The 22,205-nt window shown below is 34.8% G+C and overlaps 1 pseudogene; it reads right to left on the bottom strand.

The window, feature by feature from the left end:
* Window positions 1-19,232: 19,232 nt before the first annotated feature.
* LOC149266701 (uncharacterized) lies at window positions 19,233-20,421 on the bottom strand (annotated as a pseudogene).
* Window positions 20,422-22,205: the final 1,784 nt, after the last annotated feature.

Raw genomic sequence — 22,205 nt, forward strand, 5'->3', positions numbered from 1 at the left:
TTGGAAGAAAGAATGGAGGATTGGGTAATCATCTGGAATCTGATGCTCTTTGAGGATGTGTAGGGCATCGAAAACAAGAGTAGGCAAGAGGATCAATATTCTTTGAGGGTTGGTAACCCAAGCTGAGAATACTCCTTAGAGGTCGTACTCAGTGAACACCTAGGTGGGTATGTACCTTGAGAGACAATGATGAAGGTGTCTATAATCATTGGTCTCGCCAACATTGTGCTCTAATCTAATAATAAATAGAGATGTCAGTCAAGACCTTATTGTGGAAATAATGTTAGTTACTATGATGTGACACAGATGGGTTACCAATCTGATTATTCTTATGAGAAATTGTTTAGATTGAGAATGACTAGGTACCATCATGAATACCTCTCTAGTTAAGAGGGAGTGTTGGAAAAAGTGTAACTAGGTTCAGTCTTCATGACATTGTATTATGATTTTTGTAAAACAAGAAAAGGAATTTATTCCTTGCTGCATGAATTTCATGAGAAAGAAGTTTATTTATTTAGCGGATCGTATTGAGAGACTTAGGATTTAGTTTAAAGAATCAATGCCATGCTCTTCTTGAGTGTATTTGTAATGTATACAAGTCTATATAAAGGTCTAGAACAACCCTCTAAGACAAGTATACTCCTCTTGAAGACATCAACCAACAAAAAGATGAAGAAGAGTAGTTATGCCAACCTCAAAATATATATTAATGTCAAGTTGGCTCAAATAATAGACACGTCCTTTCAATGTGATATATCGACTTATTTAGTGAGACATGACCACTATAAATACTCCGTTGAGGTCACCACAGGAAACACATAAAATTTGGACAAGTCTCAGTAATTTTGGATGGCTGTAGTCAGCTCAGAATATTGGACAAGGTATAATGGTACAAGACACTCAGATAAGTGAAAAATTCAGCATTTCGTATGGAGGGGATTACTATAGCTTTCATATGAGTATCACAGTGATATGTTTGCATACATTCCTAATGTCTTGGCCTAGTTAAAAGGTCACAACCATACAGTCTCAGCATGGTTGCAATAGACCTCGATACAAGGAGGGAATAGCTATAGTCTTGGTGAATATCATAGTGCAGAAGTATACACAATCATAGTCTCGGCATACATGTTCTTATCTCAGTATACACAGTCATGATGCAATCATGACCTCAGTGGTATTCCAATGAAGATATCACTGGTGCAACTATGATAAAAAAAAAATGATCTTGGTGGAGCTCTCATTCATGTATATAACAATATCATTGGGATATTGAAAATACTGATGAAGGAACATTCATGGAGCAACAAGAATGAAGATCTTAGTGGTAAAGTAGTAATAGCTTCAATGGTGTAGCATAATTATGATGTCAACAGTGAAAACGAAGAGGGCTGATGTCTTGGTCTTGGAGTGCCATAATAGGTCAAGTGTCATGGTCTTGGTATTCATCAATTGGAATCTCTATAAGAAGAATTTTATGCAGGTTTTCCTCTCCAAGAGGGAGAGGTTTTGGCCTTGTCATAAAACCAACACCGTGTGTTCTTGTCTCTTTATTTTGATAGTTATTTGATGAAGTAAAAAATACACACACTAATGATATCAAGAAAAGATTGTGCTAATAATCTAAAGATAAAATACCTCAAAAATAATTATCACACTGTGAAGAATACATTAACTATAACTTCCCTAGATTTTTCAACATCCTGCATGCAATCTCATGCACCTTGCATGCTCGATAGTTATCTTGTTCATCCATTCTGACACACTATTTTCCTATGGTGTTCATAGAATTGTCTTCTCTCTGCATATTCCATGCTCTAAATAATAGTTATCAATCTCTTTTTTGCAGTATTCACCTCCTTTGTCTGATCTAAGACACTTCAACTTATTCCCTATCTCATTCTCAACCAAAGCTTTCAATTTCTTGAATGTATCAAATACATCATATTTATTTCGAATACAATAAATCTAGGTTTTCCTAGTTGCATCATCAATGAAAGTAACATAATAACAAAATCCATAAAGAGATGATACCTGAGAAGGTCCACTTAAATATGTATGCACAAGCTCTAATTTTTCACTCATCTTTTCCTGCCCAACTCGAATAAATCTGTCTCTCTTATGTTTTCCATAAATATATTTTTCATAAAAATCTAAATCAACATGCTTCAAACATGACAACAATTTTCTCGAGTGAAGAATATGCATCCCCTTCTCACTCATGTGCCCAAGCCTATGATGCTATAGTGTCATATCTTCTCATGTGAATATCAAAGAATTAAAAGAATTAGAAATACTTTTGCATAAATACAATGTACAAACCTTTTCTCCTTTTGTTATTACTAGGGCTCCTTTAGTGACTTTTCAGGTTTTGTCTAAAAAAGTAGTTACATATCCTTCACCTCTGAAATTCCTTGTTAAAATTATATTTTTCTTCAGATCTGGAACATGCCTTACCTCCTTCAATAGCCATTGGTTTCCATTCTATTACTTTATAAAAACCTTACCCATTCCAATAATTTTGCGAGGTTTATCATGACCAAGATGAACCTGTCCAAAATATCCTTGAATTTAGTCATGAAAATGTTTCCTATTATATGTGGCAATGAATGAAGCCCCTAATCTACCACCTAGACGTCATTAATATTCTATAATGAAAGAATCAAAGCATATTGCAACATATCACATGTCATATTCGCTTCCATATTGTTCTCTTAATGTCCATCTCCTTCTTTTCCCTTCCAATATTTATAGTATTTCTTCAGGTGTCCTTTCTTCCCACATTTCTAGCACATTATTCCTAATCTTGATTTGGATCTTGCTTTTCTTGACTCACTGCAATTTCCTCGACTCCTTCCTCTTTCCATTTTTCTTCCCCTAGTATTTGTAGTCAAAGCATTATTTGATGTCCCACCAAAGCTTTTCCACCACATTTCCTTGCTAAGGATGACACCAACAACATCATCAAAATTTAAAGTACTAGATCCAAAGATAGAGTTACTAATAGTCATAACCAGGCCATTCCAAATTTCTGGCAATGAGCGTAGAAACAATAGAGCCCTAACTTCATCATCAAAATTTACCCCTATTGAACTTAACTAACTAGTAACTATGTTAAATTCATTTAAATCAAGAACAAAAAATCCACCTTTTGACATCTTCATATTAAATAGACACTTCATAATAAATACCTTATTTGAGACCGAGGGTTTTTTCATATAGTTTAACCAATTATGGCATTAAACTTTTCATTGTCATTTCCTTTGAAATGTTGAATACCATCGATGTTGCCAGACATAGTCATATTGTTCCTAGTGCCTTTCTATCGAGAATCTCTCATTCTACATCCATCATGCTCATCGAATTCTTTAATTTTCTGCTCAATGCTAGGGAGAAATATTTCTAATATAGATAATTTTCCATCTACATCTTCCACAACTAGTAGTTTTTTGTGTTAATTTTATCGAAACTAAACCTACCATCTTTCGCCATTTCTCTTGCTCGAACCAGGAAGCCTTCTCTCCTGCAATTTTATCAGTGGAATAAACCTTCATCTCTAATACAAGTTCTTATAAATTAATTAATGGAGGAATGAAGTAAATAAAATATTGCGGAAATACAAACATAGAAACACATAAAATAAGAGATACATAGATATAGGTGGTTCACCCAATTTCGGCTATGTCCATGGAGAAACAGTTAGTCATCCCTTTTATATTATCCAAAAAAATTAAGAGATACAACCTACAACAAATCCACTGTAATTTCCTCTTCGCTCTCACACAATCTCCTCTCTCTTTCTCGCTCAGAATAAAACTACACAACCACAACAAAATTCCTTAATATAAACTAAAGGTTTCCTTCTAGGGAAAAGAACCCTAAATTAATATAACTTCTACCATTACATCATCCTCCTAATGACCGGCCTAGATTGAGTACAAAATTACAATATTTTACAAGGAAAATTTTCATCTATTTTTAGCTTTGGGGGCATTTCCACTGAACCCCTACCAGCAGGGGGTTCCAAACATGTAGCCTCTTCCTCCGCCCCCTTACCCCACCCCCCTCCCTAGACCTCCCAAGGGAGAAATAGTGGGGGAGTAGGCCCAACCATACTCGTAGGGGATTGGGATCCAAATGCTGTTGAAACAAGACCTTTGAATCAAGAAGGTAATCAAACTCCACATCCAACACAAGAGCTATATACCTCAGGCCAGGAGCTCCAAATATTCTAGAGTTGATTCCCAACTCTAGTAATAAAGTTGCTCCTCTCTTCACCTTACTACAATGCTTATTCCATCCTCTTAAAGTCCTCTTCATTCCTAATTTTTTAAATCTCAGTTTTGACAGTGCTTCAAAAGGTAACCTAGACAAGGTAGGCTATGGAGGTATCTTATGGGATCATCTATGATCCCATATCTACATTTATTCATGCTTTATTGGATAAAATAGTAGTAAGACAAAAAGATTGAAAATCATCAAAGAGGGACTATTGATTGCCGAAACTCAAGGCTACACCAATCTTATGGTGGAGACAAATTCTCAAACTATTATAAACATGATTCACAAGATCATACATAGCACGCATATCAAGAAAATATCTCGTAGTTGGAGATATGAAATCCTATTTAGATGAGTAGTATTTCTCCTTTGTTCAATATTGATGATCATCCATACTCACATCAAAAGAACTGGAATTAAAATTGCAGATATGTTAGCCAATGAGGGATGCATCTCGTCAACTTCGTAGATGTCCTCCACATGGAATTGTTTGAAGTCTCTTGCATCTTGAAAGAATATTTGGCCATAGGTAAGTAGGAAAAATCTCCTTGATTAGTCTCTATCTTATTCCTCTGTGCTCTTTATTTCTATCTCTCAATATGTAATTGGTATATGTAGCTAAAATTTCAGTTTTTGATTTTTAGTTTGTATATCAGTAAGCAGAATCGTGTCCTTTGATCTTTTGAAAAGGTTGAGATTTCAGATTTTCTTTAGTTCTCCTAATGACACCCTAGCCCAAAATTCCATGACTTAATATGTTTTTCATTTTTTTATTGTTATTAATGTTAATAATTTTAATAATGTAAATTATTAATATTAGGAACAATAATATTACTAACAATATTCATATATTTATATTAACATTATTTAGCAACATTATTTGTAAAATCATTGATAACATTAACTATTAAGGTGGAAAATTGTGTTGATTGTTTAAAATGGTGGAAAATAGTTTGGGTGGACCTAGTAATGAGCTAGTAGTAATTGTATTATGGTTATGGCTAAGTCAAACACGCAATTGGTGTATGAGATCCACCACAATCTTTAATATGTGTCTATTAGTAATAATTCCATTAAGGTCATGGAAAGTTAAACACCCAATTGGTGTTTGAGATCCAACACAATCTTTAATATGTGTCTATTAGTAATAATTCTATTGAGGTCATGAAGTTAAACATCCAATTGGTGTATGAGATTGCTTCTTCTTGGGACAAAGGATCTCCTCCATGTAAGGATTTGATTAGTAAAATTTATAGAAGCTTAGATATTCTACTCCACACTTGATGTAAACTTGTTATGTTATAAATACATTTTCTTAGCCGTTAAGCCAACTTAAATTCTCAGCACATGATCTTAACCATTAAACCTCCCCAAATTCTTAACAAATATTATTAACCATTAAACCTACATATTATCGTGTTATTTGTTAATCCTTCACAAATTCCTTCGTTTTTATAAAATTTCATTACTTATAAAATATGTTTTTATTTTAGATAATAAATTTTAAATATTAATTAAATATTTGAAACAAATTACTTAACAAAATAAAATAAATAAATAATACATAATGGTAATTTATATTATTTATTTAAAAAAATTCCTAATTTAACATTAATAAAATAATTAGCTCATAAGAATTTAGATTAATATCTCGACTAAGAATTTAGATTAATATCTAGATTAATAGTAAAGGGATACAACGTTAAAGTAAGTTTTGCAATTTGTCCAACATTAAAATTCGCAATGCTTCTTATCGGGCCCCAAAAGAATATAATTATCTTACCAACGAAACAATATAATAATTTACGTTATCTATTAAGAAGAACATTTACAACATGCAAGTGTCATCATATTCTAATGATAAAATAAAATATTGCAAAAAAATATTAATAAAAATTAATACTGAAATAAATAAAGTCCAGATGTGTTAATTTTAAGTGGTAAACATTTATTTCAAAAAAACAACCAAACATTTGATATCGTGTTTTAAATAAATATTTCAATTACATATGTCAATTTTGATTGGCGAATTTTTTATTTTGTTATGAAATAGGTCGAAATATAGATTTGTAATTTATTTTATTTTTAATACTAAAAATAAGCAAATATTTGGATGTTACACAATATGAATCCATGATTATTATGAAAGTTGTGACTTCCATGGGAAGGCGTTGTAAAGGTTGGAACGCATGTTATTCATCAAAATGATAACATATATGTATCCAGTGTTTCACTGACGGCAACAAGACAATCATAAAGCAGGAAAAAAAATGTTTATTGCTCTGCTCTTTGAGGAGATTCAGTTGCAGCGAGAGGATAGATCCTCGTGAACACTGCAAAGAAATGTGGGAAGATCCTCCTGTTATATTTTAAATAATTTGTCATCGAATGATGCAGACACTGTTACCTGCACACAATGAATATTCCACGAAAAGGTAACAATGAATATTCCACGAAAATTTCTTATTGCAGATCACCCAAAGCGCAGGAAAATCTCCCAGTTAGGGTCAAGTAAAGTGGGATACAGTTTTTGAATGACACTGTAACGCGCATTTTGGGGTCTGAGCTGTATTGCCACTTGCTCCAGACATCTCATTGGACAGTTTGCATCCCTCTACGAGACTATGTATGTATTTGGACCGGATTTGCGGTTAGATCCATCTTCCCAAACCCTAATCACTACCTTGCTGCACCTAAATTAACATGCGATATAATTTTATGTTTTATTATTATTATTATTATTATTATTTAATTTTAAAATTTAACAAGGAACTCACTTTATACTATGCTTTGATTATTAAATCTAAGAAATATATACTTTATCCTCTGATTCTGAATCTAAAATAATTATAAATAAAGATTTTTTAGTTTAACAATATAATTTAAAATTAAATATATAAATTCAGTTCCAAATCCAAACCCAAACCATGGTTTTCGTCATAGTGGTAGTGCAAATACAAAAATTAACAAGTTACATAGTTGTGATTTCCATATTTAACAGGGTGGAGAGGTGAGCGTTTTGCCATACACGTTTGGTTTTAAGGGTAAGAATTATGGATTTAATTTTGGGCTTTGTAGAGATTACTCTCATGAGTTACTGATTCGTTGAAAGAGGTATTAATTCTAACTCATATACTTTAATTATTTACGGAAAATTATGAATTTTGAGTTAAACAATGTAAATAATTTTGGGAAAGTTTATTGAAAAGTATGGATATGCGAAAATATTCAAATATGTAATAATGATATAATTTATGGTTTGTTGTTAAATATATATATATAGATATAATTTTTTTTTAATAATAAATATTATTAATAATAAGTTTAGATTTTTATTATGGTGTAAGGTTTTTCTCTTTGAAAACAGTTGTCCCAGCTGCCATGGTGTACGCATATACACCATCAAATCAAATGTTAAATGATTGAAATGTTTTAGGCTATTCGATCTATTGTCTCTTCCATTTATGCTTAACTATCTAACTAAGTCACTAAGCCATACAAATCTCTCTTTCACTTGGCTATGAAATACGACCCTCTCTTTATCTGAAAGTGTTCAGTGCTTTCATGTGTTTGGAGTTGGGAAAAGATTCGATGTGTGAACATTATAGCCAATATGTTTAATGCCCCACTCGGCGATGGAGAGGAAGTTGGTGTGGGCACGGTTGGATCTTCACAGGCGATCATGTTGGCAAGCCTTGCATTTAAACACAAATGGTAGAACAAGCGCATGGCAGAAGGTAAACCGTATGACAAGCCAAACATTGTGACAGGTGCAAATGTCTAGCTAAAATGACGAATCTCCATATATAGATGCCTTCTATCTCAATTCGATTACCCCAAGCCCATCTAAAGTTCTCATCTTATATCAACATGGATTCTTTATATCAATGAGAAGCCCAAATTCATGGATGTTGTATATTAGTTACATTAAATCTAGATTCTGGTTTGACATGCATATTAACCTTAAAGTGAGCCTGATGAAGTTGAGGTTACATATCTCGACTTCATAATCTATGCCAATAGAATCAGGGCTCTCTATATTTCACCAAACGTTGAAGAATTTAGATGGATTTGACCTAGAAATATTCAATGCACGTAGTATTGTAGTGTATTGGTGATGGATCGATCACTCTTGGATTATGCCTCGTTTTTCTTTACAAAGAGAGGGAAAATTGGGATTTTTTATTCTATTTGACAATTTTATTTACATAGGACTATGTGCAACTATTGCAGGTGTGTTGTGAGAAATTTTCCCGTTATTTTGAAGTAGAGATGAAGGAAGTTAAACCGAGGAAGGATTACTATATCGTCGATCCTGTTAAGGCTGTTGAGATGGTCGACGAGAACACTATTTGTGTGGCAGCCATCTTGGGTTCCACTTACAATGGAGAGTTCGAAGATGTCAAGCTGTTGCACAATCTTCTCGTCCAGAGAAACAGGGTGAGTCTTCAAATATCCTTAGATTTTTTAGTGTCCTTTACCAGTGGACTTATTGCACCACTCCTTTACCCTGATTTGTAATGGGATTTTCGGCTTCCATTGGTGAATAACATAACGTCGCCGGGCACAAGTATTTTCTTGTCTATGCTGGAATCGGATGGGTTATCTAGAGAGAAAAGCAAGATCTCCCTGAGGATCTCATATTTCACATGAACTATTTGGGCGCTGATCTGTTGAAATGATAATTTCAACTGCAGCACTATTTTTCCCTTGCGACGCGATCTCATCGCAGATCGCAAATCGCATTCATGACCATTGTCTCCGTGTGTTCTCTTGAATTTTTCCCGACGCGACGATGCGATATTATCACATATCGCAAATCACGTTCACGACCTGTTGCCCCGCTACGTTCTTTGTTTTTTGCCGATTGTGATTCTGCGATGCGATCGCAAATTGCAAATCGCAACTCTCATATGAGTTTTGTTTTCATTTTTGTCTCCCGCTGATGCGATGTTGCGATGCAACCCGTCAGCTATCGCATATCGCACCTTCGCCAAGTTAATCTCCGCCATCCATTTTTTTTAATCCAACGGCCATTATTTATTCCCGCCTTGAACACGCCTCCGTCATACTGTCTTTATGTCTTAACCTGTTTTTTGTTCCCAAAGAAGGAAGAACGCCTGATTCAGCATTCTGCGCCATTACTTCTCAACAACCACATTTAACATGAAAGTATGGCCGAGAAGGAAAGGACCTGCCTCGAGCAGTTCAACGCATTTATCAGTTATGGAGTTCCACTCCACCTGCTCGAGAAGTACAGTAGAGACTCCATCAGAGAGTTAAAGCGGTTGGTGGTCATTCTTGACCTTCTCACGCATAACCTGGTAGATATAAAAGTTTTTTCAATCTGTAGTAAAAAAAATGAATGTGAAAAAGCACAACAGTGCATCTGTAACACGCAGCAGCGCATGAATGCAAAGAAAGCCGCAGCAGCGAAATAGCATGTAGAGTAGACACAGCAGTGTGTGATTTTTTTTGAAAATCCCTCTGTGAGAGAGGAAGAACCATATTTTGTAACAGCAGTATTTTAATGAATACAAGTTTCTATGTGTGTGTGTAAAACTCTGTGTTCTGGAAACGTTTTTTTTTTTGTTCCGCTGTGTTAAGATCTTGTGTGTGTTTATAACATAGCATTATTCTCTGATCAGATTTTTGTTTGAAATTATCAGAAATTTCCAACATGGTATCAGAGCTAGTCCAGGCTCTTTGAAGGTGTCAAAGAAGCTGAAGGAAGGACTTTCTTGCTGCAGCAGCTTCTCCAACAGAGTGAAGACTCAGTCAAGAAAGAATCAAAGTTATTTCTTAAGCTAGTTATTTAAATACCTGACTGTATATTTGAAGCCTAGTTTAGAGTGCAAGTATGGCCAACACCAGTACAAGCACCAGCAATAGCATGGGTATGCAACTCCCATTATTTGATGGCAAAAATTATGACTATTGGGCAATAACAATGAAAGCCTTGTTTGCTTCCCAAGACTTATGGGAAATAGTTGAAGATGGTTTTAAAGAACCAGCAGATGAAAATGAGTTTAATAATCTAACTCAGGCAGAGAAAGATCTGTTGAAGAGCTACAAGAAGAAGGATTCAAAAGCCCTCTTCTTCTTGTATCAAGCAGTGCATGGGAGCGTGTTTCCAAGGCTAGCAACAGCCAAGACATCCAAAGAAGCATGGCAAACTCTCAAGACAGCCTATCAAGGCATGGAGAAAGTGAAGACAACTAAACTAAAGTTGCTGAGGAGAGATTTTGAGAACCTGTGCATGAAGGAGTCAGACAATATTGACTCATTCTTCACACATGTGATTGGTTTAGTCACACAAATAAGGACTCATGGAGAAATTCTTGAAGAAAGGAGGATTGTGGAGAAACTATTGAGGGTCCTACCCTCAAAGTTCGATGTGATTTTCACCACCATAGAAGAGACAAAGGATCTCACAAACTTTTCAGTTGATGAACTTCATGCATCACTGATAACACATGAAAAAAGGTTGAGTAGAAATGAAAACTCATCTCTAGAGCAAGCCTTCAAGACCCAGATGTCTTTTGGAAGAGGAAGAGGTCAAGGCAGAGGAAGCAAGAGAGGAAGAGGCAGAAGCCAAAACAGAGGTGGAAGGAACAGTCTAGAAAACGCTCAAGGAAGAGGCAGCAATCCAAATCAAAACCAAGGCCAAGACAGCAGCCAACAAAGTGGACAACATCATGCTCAAGGACAAATGTATGAAAAATCCAATGTCCAATGTTATTATTGTAAAAAATATGGGCATTATGCCAATGAATGTAGAAAAAAGCAGCATGATATGAATAATAGATCTAGTGCAAATATTACTAGAGAAAATATCAGCCAAGATAATGTGTTGTTAGCTTGTAATATGGCTGAAACAAACAGTGAAGATATATGGTTTCTAGATTCCGGTTGTAGTAACCATATGACAGGAAACATAGCCCTGTTTTCTGCTCTAAATCAGAATGTGAAGTCACAAGTCACACTTGGGACTGATAGTAAAGTTTCTGTTATGGGAAAAGGAGAAGTAAAAATATTTACAAATAAAGGTGAAAGGAAAACCATAGCAGATGTCTATTATGTTCCTGGAATGAAGTGTAACCTCTTGAGTATTGGACAACTTGTTCAAAAGGGTTACAATGTTTTCTTTGTAAATGATGTATGCACCATCATGGATAGAGCACCTAGCAAAAGATGCATTGTTGAAGTGAAGATGAAGAGGAACATGATGTTCCCTCTCAGAATAAGGGAAGATTTGAAAAACAAAGAAGTAATTGCAGCAGTGACACAAGAGGCTCTCCAAAGCGTACCAAAGGATGAAAATTGGTTGTGGCACTTGAGATTTGGACATCTCAACTTTGGAGGTCTTAACTTGCTGAGTAGAAAAGGAATGGTAAGAGGATTACCATTGATAGAGAAACCGGACATCCTTTGTGAAGGTTGTATATTGGGAAAACAACATAGAGAAAGTTTTCCATCAGGGAAAAGCTTAAGGGCAAATGCACCCTTAGAAATTGTCCACTCAGATTTATGTGGACTAATGCAAGCTCCATCACTTGCAGGCAGCCAATATTTTCTAACATTCATTGATGATTTCACCAGAAAGACTTGGGTTTATTTCTTGAAGAACAAAAGTGAAGTGTTTGAAAATTTTCAAAATTTCAAATCACTTGTGGAAAATCAAAGTGGGCTGCGTATCAAAGTTTTGAGAACTGACAGAGGAGGTGAGTATATCTCCAAATAATTTTTACGTTTTTGTAGAGAAAATGGAATTCAAAAGCAATTACAGAAAGGTACACTCCGCAACAAAATGGAGATGCTGAAAGGAAGAACAGAAGAATTATGGATATGGCGAGGAGCATGTTGAAGGCAAAGCATTTGCCAAATGATTATTGGGTTGAAGCTGTACATTATGCAGTATATATTTTGAATAGGTGTCCTACAAAGGCTATGATGAACAAAGTGCTGGAAGAAGCATGGAGTGGGAGAAAGCAAGGAGTCACCCACATGAAAGTTTTTGGATGTGTGGCCTATGCACACATTCCAAATCAGCTAAGGAAGAAGTTGGACAACAAAGGGGAGAAATGTATTTCATTGGATACAGTGAGGAGTCCAAAGCTTATAGGTTGTATATCCCATCTACCAAAAAGTTTTTTGTGAGTAGAGATGTTCAGTTTATTGAGAAGGAAGCTTGGGATGGAAGCATAGAGAAAACAGTTAATGTTAAAAACTATTTGTCTCATGATGAAGATGATGAAGAGTTGGCTGAAACACATCCCCAAACAGCAGTGCCAACACAAGGACAACAAGAGACACCCTTGAGAAGAAAAGAGAGTGCTTCTTCAATCACACCACAAGGAGGAAATTCAAGTGCTTCTTCAAGCACTTACACACCAAATGAAAGAGGTAAGAAATTCAAAAATTAAAGTGATATTTATGATGAAGGAATGAATTCCTTATTTGCTTTGTATTGTCATGTTGATGACCCTATTCATTTCGAAGATGCAATTAAAGATAAGAAATGGATAGAAGCTGTGGATGAGGAGATCAATGCCATAGAAAGAAACAAGACATGGGATTTGGTTGAGCTACCAAAAGGTAAACAAGTCATTGGAGTTAAATGGGTCTATAAGACCAAGAGCAATGTTGAAGGCAAGATAGAAAGGCACAAGGCAAGACTTGTTGTCAAGGGATACAAGCAGCAGTATGGGAAAGATTATGGGGAGACTTTTGCACCGGTTGCAAGAATGGAAACCGTGAGAGCAATGTTGTCCATAGCAGCACAAAACAAGTGGAAAGTTTACCAAATGGACGTGAAGTCAGCATTCCTAAATGGAGTGTTAAAGGAAGAGGTCTACATTGAACAACCTCCAGGCTATGAAAAGAAAGGCCAAGAGCACAAAGTATGCAGATTGAAGAAAGCTCTTGATGGGCTGAAGCAAGCACCAAGAGCATGTTATAGTAGGATAGATTCCTATCTACTGGAAAAAGGATTTGAGAAGTGTGAGGGAGAACCCGCCCTCTACATCAAAGAAAAGGATGGTAAAATTCTAATTGTTGTGTTATATGTTGATGATGTTATCTTCACAGGTAATGATGATCATCTCATTGAAAACTTCAAAACAGTCATGAAAGAAGAATTTGAAATGACTGACATGGGTTTGCTGAAATACTTCTTAGGAATAGAAGTAGATCAAAATGAAAATGGAATTTTTATTTTGCAAGCAAAATATGTTAATGAAGTATTGGAAAGATTTAATATGCAGGACAACAAGACAGTAGTCACTCCCACGGTGATGGGATTAAAACTCAGCAAAGAGGACAACAGCAAGGATTTTGATCCTAGCTTGTATAAGAGCATAGTTGGCAGCCTAATGTATTTGACTACAACTAGGCTGGATATAATGCATGTTGTTAGCTTAATTTCCAGATTCATGGAGAGGCCATAGCAGGCAGCAAAAAGAATTCTGAGGTATGTTAAAGGTACAAAAAGATTTGGCATTTTATATACTTTTTCAGAAAGTTCAGATTTAGTTGGCTACATCGATAGCGATTGGGCTGGAAGTGTAGATGATTACAAAAGCACATCCGGTTATCTCTTTCACATGGGTTCAGGAGCAATTTCATGGGCTTCTATGAAACAGCTCATTGTGGCATTGTCTATAGCAGAGGCAGAATACGTGGCAGCTATAGCAGCAGCGTGTCAAGTGATTTGGATGAGAAGGATACTAAGGAGCTTATGCCAAGAGCAAGCAAAAGCAACGGTTATTTTTTGTGACAATAGCTCAGCTATTGCCCTGTCCAAGAATTCTGTGTTTCACAAACGAACGAAACACATTGATACAAGGTTCCATTACATCACAGAATTGGTGAATAATGGAGAAATCATTTTACAACATTGCAACACTCAAGAACAGGTTGCAGACATTTTGACCAAGCCTTTGGGACAGAAAAGTTTTGAGTATTTGAGGAAATGTCTGGGTATGACTGATGACCCAACAGTTGAAATTAAAAGGGAGTGTTGAAATGATAATTTCAACTGCAGCACTATCTTTCCCTTGCGACGCGATCTCATCGCAGATCGTAAATTGCATTCATGACCATTGTCTCCATGTGTTCTCTTGAATTTTTCCCGACGTGACGATGCGATATTATCGCATATCGCAAATCGCGTTCACCACCTGCTGCCCCGCTCCGTTCTTTGTTTTTTGCCGATTGCGATTCTGCGATGCGATCGCAAATCGCAAATCGGAACTCTCATTTGAGTTTTGTTTTCATCTTTGTCTCCCGCCGATGCAATGTTGCGATGCAACCCGTTAGCTATCACATATCGCACCTTCGCCAAGTTAATCTCCGCTGTCCATTTTTTTAATCCAACGACCATTATTTATTCCTGCCTTGAACACGCCTCCGTCATACTGTCTTTATGTCTTAACCTGTTTTGTGTTCCCAAAGAAGGAAGAATGCCTGATTCAACATTTTGCGCCATTACTTCTCAACAACCACATTTAACATGAAAGTATGGCCGAGAAGGAAAGGACCTGCCTCGAGCAGTTCAACGCATTTATCAGTTATGGAGTTCCACTCCACCTGCTCGAGAAGTACAGCAGAATATCAAAAAAGATCAGTTTTTTGTTCATCAAGAGCAGCAGACTGCAGCAGAGACTCCATCAGAGAGTTAAAGCGGTTGGTGGTCATTCTTGACCTTCTCACGCATAACCTGGTAGATATAAAAGTTTTTTCAGCCAGTAGTAAAAAAAAGGAATGTGAAAAAGCACAATAGTTCATCTGTAACACGCAACAGCGCGTGAATGCAAAGAAAGCCGCAGCAGCAAAATAGCATATAGAGTAGACACAGCAGTGTGTGATTTTTTTTTTTGAAAATCCCTCTGTGAGAGAGGAAGAACCATATTTTGTAGCAACAGTATTTTAATGAATACAAGTTTCTATGTGTGTGTGTAAAACTCTGTGTTCTGGAAACATTTTTTTTTGTTCCGTTGTGTTAAGATCCTGTGTGTGTTTAAAACAGAGCATTATTCTTTGTTCAGATTTTTGTTTGAAATTATCAGAAATTTCAAACACGATCAACCTACCTTCACCATTAATTTCTCGAAAGGTATAATTATTTTTAATTACGGGGAAGACCTTGATTGATATTGCAGGTTTTATATGGGGAAAGTATCTTTGAATTAAATCCCTTGACCTTGTATCCCTACAAGAGCCAGCCAAATACTTGCGCAATATTATTGGCTCATAAATCTAGGGTTCAAGGTTTGTTGTCGCGTCTCAAATAATTTATTTCAGTTGTAATCCCTTCGAATGTACAGTATGTGACGGGTTTTGAATTGTTTGAACATGGCTAGCCAAATATAATGGGCAACTTCGTGGAAAACGCCAAGGATCCCGCAGATGGTTTGGTAAGGACTGGATGGTTCAACGTTCTGTCGAAGGAGATCAATGTCCCTCTAGTGGCGTTTTTGGTAAAGGACAGTAGCAGGCACGATGAGTATGAGATTTTTTACCACCTCAGAAGGTTTGGTTGAATCGTGCCGGCGTACACCATGGCTCCTAGCACACAAGAGGTGAAACTTTTGTGGGTGGTTCGCAAATATTTCAACCGTAGCCTGGCAGAATGATTAGTTCATGAAATTGAGAAGGTGGTATTTGCTTAAGGAGGAGTTTGGCAGGAAAGGCACTTAACCATACGCAGGAGACAAGATCCCCATTATATCAAAGAAAAAAAAAACCTTGAAGACGAGTTATCCACTATACAAGTTGTTTACATAGAGCATTCACTGTGGTCTCATAATTATTTACATCGTAGTGTATGTATGTGGCCACATATATTAACTTAGATAACTATTTAGTTGTGTTAAGAGTTTGAAGACGAGTTATCCACTAGACAAGTTGTTTACATAGAGCATTCACTGTGGTCTCTTAATTATTTACAGCGATGATTTCAACAATTTGGGTTGGTAGGATTTGAGACCAAACAATATTTTTTTTGATAACTCATTAATAATGAAAAGATGATACAAGCAAGGAAGAAGAGGAGCCTATTAGGGAAAGGGAAAAGATTCTGTGAAATTTTAGTGATTTCATGTTAGCAATATACTACCTTATGACATTTCTTTTGCAACATTAAATATAATTGCTAGTTATAAATATAATATAATATAATATTACAATTTAAAAATATAACTATTATTTTATTAGTTAATCTTTAATTTAAAATATATTTTTAGGTATTTAAAATATATATATATAATTAGTTTTATAACCTATAATATTAAACAATAAGTTCAAAGTATGAAAAATTACCTCATATCATAGACTTATAAATATCTAAATATAATAACCAAATAAAAATTCATTAAAAAGAAAGTTAGGACTAACTCAATGAGTTTCTTTCTCCTTCTTTTACATCATGAAATTTTATTTAATATATACGAAAGAATATTAATATGCATTTATCTAATTATTATACCATTTAAATATTTATTAAAATTATAATATATTAAAAAATTGCATAAATTCATTTAAAATCATTAAGAATAATGTAAAAAATCATGAATAATAGGTGGAAAAAAAGATCAACACAATAAACTAATCATTCACTAAAGCGACTCTAGTTATTATCGGTAGAAATCTCATCCCAATGTCTACTCAAAACATGTATTGAATACTCTCCAAAGTCTATGTTTGTTCTGTGTAAATAGCCTTTCGTAAATCAATCCAAGACCTTCTCAACAAGGACATCACAATTACAATGACAATTGTTAAGTAATCAAATCAATCTCAAATTTATTTAATAAGATAAAACCTCAACTATTTTTTTTGTGACAGAGACATCCTTGGTCTCCTAAACCATAAAATTACACTTCAACATCTAAGTGTCAAAATCATGACAAATGATTAAAATAGCTTTTTAATTGAGATGCTTCCAAAGGTTGGTTTTAGGTGTTGGAATGTGTCTTTTTCAATGGTAATAATGTCCACGTTATGTTAGAGGAGGCTGTAATATTTTGTAAATGACATATATCTCTCATTCATCATGACAAAATACCATTGTAATTATTTATTATAAAAATATGTGAAATTACATTACCCAACATGCATTTACAATTCCGCCATATCTCCTCGTATATAAGACATTAAGGAGTTGTGTGACACACAGAAAAATATGAGTCTTATCATTATAAAGAGGAAAGGTATTGGATATATTTATGAATATAATAAAGACATTATTAAGTTCCCATGAATGCTTCCCAATTGGGGTTTTACCACATAAATGTGGTGTATTCTTTCTTTTGACTCTTGCCTCCTTTCTTGTATTAACTAGATATTGTTACATGCATGTGAGGTTTGATTGGTGAGGTTTGATTGACAAGGTTATATGTTTGTTTTATATTATTATATGTTACTGTCTATTTTCAATATTATAACCTCGTATTAGATCTAGCTAATATTTTCTATTTTTTAGTAATATTTTCTTCAACTTGTTGAGCAGTTATATTTCATGTTTGTGCTATCAAATCTTGAAACCATTAATGTTTCAAATTAATGGTTTGAAGATTTGGGAATTATCGCTACAAGATATATATATATTTTTTAATTATGATCTCATTGTTTTCTCTCGAATAGTGAAATCAGTTAGGTTGTCTACTGGTTTATAAAAATTAGCTTTCATTTTCTTGTTTTTTAATTAGTTTACTTAACCTAACATTGTTAAATTTGGTTTTTATATAACCAAAAGTTTTTTTTGAATTATTTTAGGTTTCATTTTTCCATGATCTATTTTTTTACCATGCTTGATTTTTTCATCAAGCCTAATTATCTTTCCAAAGATAATGTCTTTTTCTTTTAAGTATATTTAGTTGTCCATGATCTACCTGTTAGGCCGTTCTTGAATTATCTTAGCAATGTACAAACATGTAAGGAATTTGTATGGCCACATATTGGTAGGTTGTTGCTACATATGTTTTTAGGGGTGGGTTTGGATCTAAGATTTTTTTAGGCATGTTTTGTTGCAGATTGCGCTCTTGGCCCTTCCACCAAGATCAAGTGCCCCATGGGTCTTCTAATTCATATGTTTTGGAAATAATGATGGATTTTAAATTATAGTGCTAAATTCATCTACTATGTATCGATACAAACACCACACTACATTGATATCAAGCTTTCTTTGGATTGATATGCATTTGGGTTGAAGCTCATAGCCTTCGACCCTCTATTTTTCAATCATGCTCAAGTTATGTAGCCATGGTCTACACAGTAAGGACTCCTCAAACCTCCTCTTAAATGTCACTCACTACTTGTGATCCATATATTTGGAGGCTAAGCTCTAAGAAATAACATGAATGAAGAAAACAAATATGTGATTTCTACCGAAAGACTTTTCTTAATTCATTATGGATCACAGAAGCATGAATACATAAATAAACAAAGTTTTTATTAAAATAATGAGAAATAACTAAAATCACATTGTCGTGCACAAATATGCCCTTTTAGAAAGTGAGGTTCATTATTTATAGCCTTCTTGAGTTAAAATAATATGGATGAATACCATTGGTAAATACCATGGGTGGATGCTACTTTCCATTCAGATCATTCCTCCCCCTTAGTAAGAAGTGGTTTCTATTGCATAATGTTTCATCTTCAGAAAATTTTGTTGAACATGAGCCAATGAACAAAAGTTTTTTGTTGTTGTTGACCTAGATAACCATGGGTTTATGGATGACCCAAAACCATGATGTATGAAGATCTAAGGATAGAGATACCTTATAATGTTTGTGGTCCAAGTGTGATACTAACAAAGTGAGACCTAGAAAATCAACTTTGATGGAACGGTTTTGTTTGTTTGACCCATTACCGTGAGTTTGTGGATGACCTTAAAATAATGATGAACAAAGAGCTGAAGGTAGAGATACCTTGTAATGCTTTTAGCCCAACTATGATGCTGACAATGTGCAACCTAGAAAATGGACTTCGATTGCAAGGGTTTTGTGTGGTTGTCCCATAACCATGGGTTTGGGGGTGGTCCATAACCTTGATGAATAATGGTCCAAGGATACCCTCTTGTGCATATGAGAAAGTTCCATATGAGGTGTATCATTATGAAGTGACAGGTTTTGTGCCCTTTATATCAGGATCATCATGTGCACTTTCAGAATAACCATGCATAAATTAGCCAAGATCTGAAGAGTCTTTCCACTTGGAAAATTGAAATATCTCATAATACAATTCTAGACGAGATGGAATCACTAGTTTGATATTGTTTCCATATACAAGAGTTCATTGCTAACTATATTCTACTTGTGGTACTTCCTATGGAGATTGAACACCCCAAGGAGGAGGTGTAAGACTTCTACGACTTTTTTATGCATGCACATTCAAATTAACTGAAGTGCATCATGTATGATAATTGACCATTATGGTTTATGAGAGTGCCTTGCTATATTTGACCATTGTAATGTATGATTGTCATATTTCTGACATGATTCCTCACATTCAGGTTAAAACTTTTGACATTCATGTCATTGTGTTAATGAGATCACCAAAGAATTATTTCCATTTGGATGATATGGTTGTTGTAGCACATGGGATGAAGAAGATGTTTGCTATGTTGTCAAGACATATGGAGCATTGGGATTTGAATTAAATGGATATGGAGTAGCCTGTCAAGAAATGGAACCTAGTGAGGTTTCCATGTCTTTCCCATTGCTTTGGCTAATTGTTGGTGGATTTGGAGTAGTTGGTGTCTCGTAATCATCACCACTAAGAAAAATCTAGTGTTTTCTCAAGCTTGTCAGATGGATTAATAACCCTTTTAGCTTGGTGGTGGATGTAACAATGGGAGTGGAGAAACGGGCCGATTCCTCACATTGCTACTAGTTTTTTCTTAAGACAACGTATTCACTCTTGAAGATGTCCGAGACAATTGAACCAAATCATCCATTGTCTTATCTTTCTCGTTTTTGACATTAAAAAGAGAAGGTGGATGAGCTAATGTCTTTTCCCATGTAACAAGAGCTCCTGGGTTAGTTCCATCATGTTTTCCAAGTACATGTTGTAGGTCGCCATCCAATGTAAGACCCTGAAAAGAAGCTCCTCATCCAAAGGTGTATTACTACTATGCATCACATGTTGCTTGTAAGAATGACATTTTTTTATAAGATTTATTATCACTTCCTACTTTATGCCCTCTAATATTTGAAAATCACAAATATGGATGATACTGGCACCAATCTTCTTGTTGTGATGACACAAAGCTTTTAGCATCTTTATTAAAATATAAATAATATCATCAACATTCTCAATATCTATCAAGTTAATACTAGGAAACCTCTTCATATGCATTCAACACAAAGAAAAATATTTTTATGATCCAAATCAGGAAAACATGTACACTAATTCATTATTTGTTGTTTCCCTTCCAACATTACAACTTCATAGAATAGTGATGGAGCACAACTAGAATTTGGGATAGAGATTGAAATATAAAACTCTTGACAAACAACAAACATTGTACAAAAATAAATATGGTCGTAGTGGTCATGATAATAATAATGTACATATGATTTTGTTTGGAAAGGGCCCAAATATCTCATTTCTTAGCTTACTTTGCAACATTGCATGCTTTCTTGTAAGGGTTTGTTCACAATGATTGGACTGTGGGCTTGGCCACCATTCTTACAAAAGATCACTTTGGAGTAGCTAGCTTAGCTGCCACTACTTGCTTCTTTGCCTTAGAGGTCGCGTCCTTTGGAGTTGTGAGATTTTCTAGATTCTTTGAATACACAGGCACAGAGGGGGAATTTTCAATAGATTTAGCCATAATTTCTTTATATTTTTTGGCAACAAGATTCTTTTCTTTCTTGGTGCTTGTAGGATCCCTCCACATTGGTTATCTTACAGGAATTTGATAAATTTTGGAGCTAGAAATTGAGCTTCTTCTTAAATGTAAGAGGTAAATTAGATTTAACTTAAGGGAATTAAATTTGGTTATTGCGTAACTATTATATCCCCCGTGCTCCTTGAAGGCCATGATTTATTCAATAATCATCTAGAAATAAGGGGGATTTGCAGGCAAGGGTTTCAAACACTTGGAAGAATTTGTATTACTCACCATTGGATATTGTCCTTTCTCATTCCTTCAATGGCATGGTAGGCTTGTCTATTGCAAGTTTAGGATCTTCAGTCATCATGGCCTTAGAAACAATAGACTCTAAGTTTGCATTGATTATTGTTAAATTACATGACATAACAACTCACAACAACTTGATTCCCATAGTGAAAAATAAATTAGCTTTTGTTTACAGAAACTAAATTGAATCACAAGATTGCTAAAATCAACGATTAAAGCGACATTATTGAAAAACACGATGAGAACTTGTGGGAATGGGACTTGTTGATGCCTAAATTAAGCCCAACGCACATTTTTTCTACCTCTCCCATGATAGTTATTATTTCCATATTGTGACTCTGAACCTTCCATGACCTAAAGGCTCATTGCAAATATGCTCCCCTCAGATTGTAACCCTTATTGTGCTAGAGTTGTAACCCACTCTGATACCACTAATCTGGATCTTGGGAGGCTAAGATTTAAGAAATAATGTGAAAGAAGAATATATATATATATATATATATATATATATATATATATATATATATATATATATATATATATATTATATATAATGATAAATAGCCATAACTATATTGTGGTGCACAATTTTTTTCCTTTTACAAAGTGTGGCTCATTATTTGTATCCTTCTTGAGTTACAATACTATGGGTAAATACCATTGGTGAATACCATGGTTAAATACCAGGGACATATGTCACTTTCCATTTAGATCAAACTGTTATATGCCTACCATTTACATTCTACGATTCCCATTATTAGTATTTGGTATGTCATTA

This window comes from Pinus tabuliformis, chromosome 6 (genome assembly GCF_031772625.1).
Source record: "Pinus tabuliformis cultivar Carrire ecotype Pingquan chromosome 6, CPIR1, whole genome shotgun sequence".
NCBI lineage: Eukaryota > Viridiplantae > Streptophyta > Pinopsida > Pinales > Pinaceae > Pinus > Pinus tabuliformis.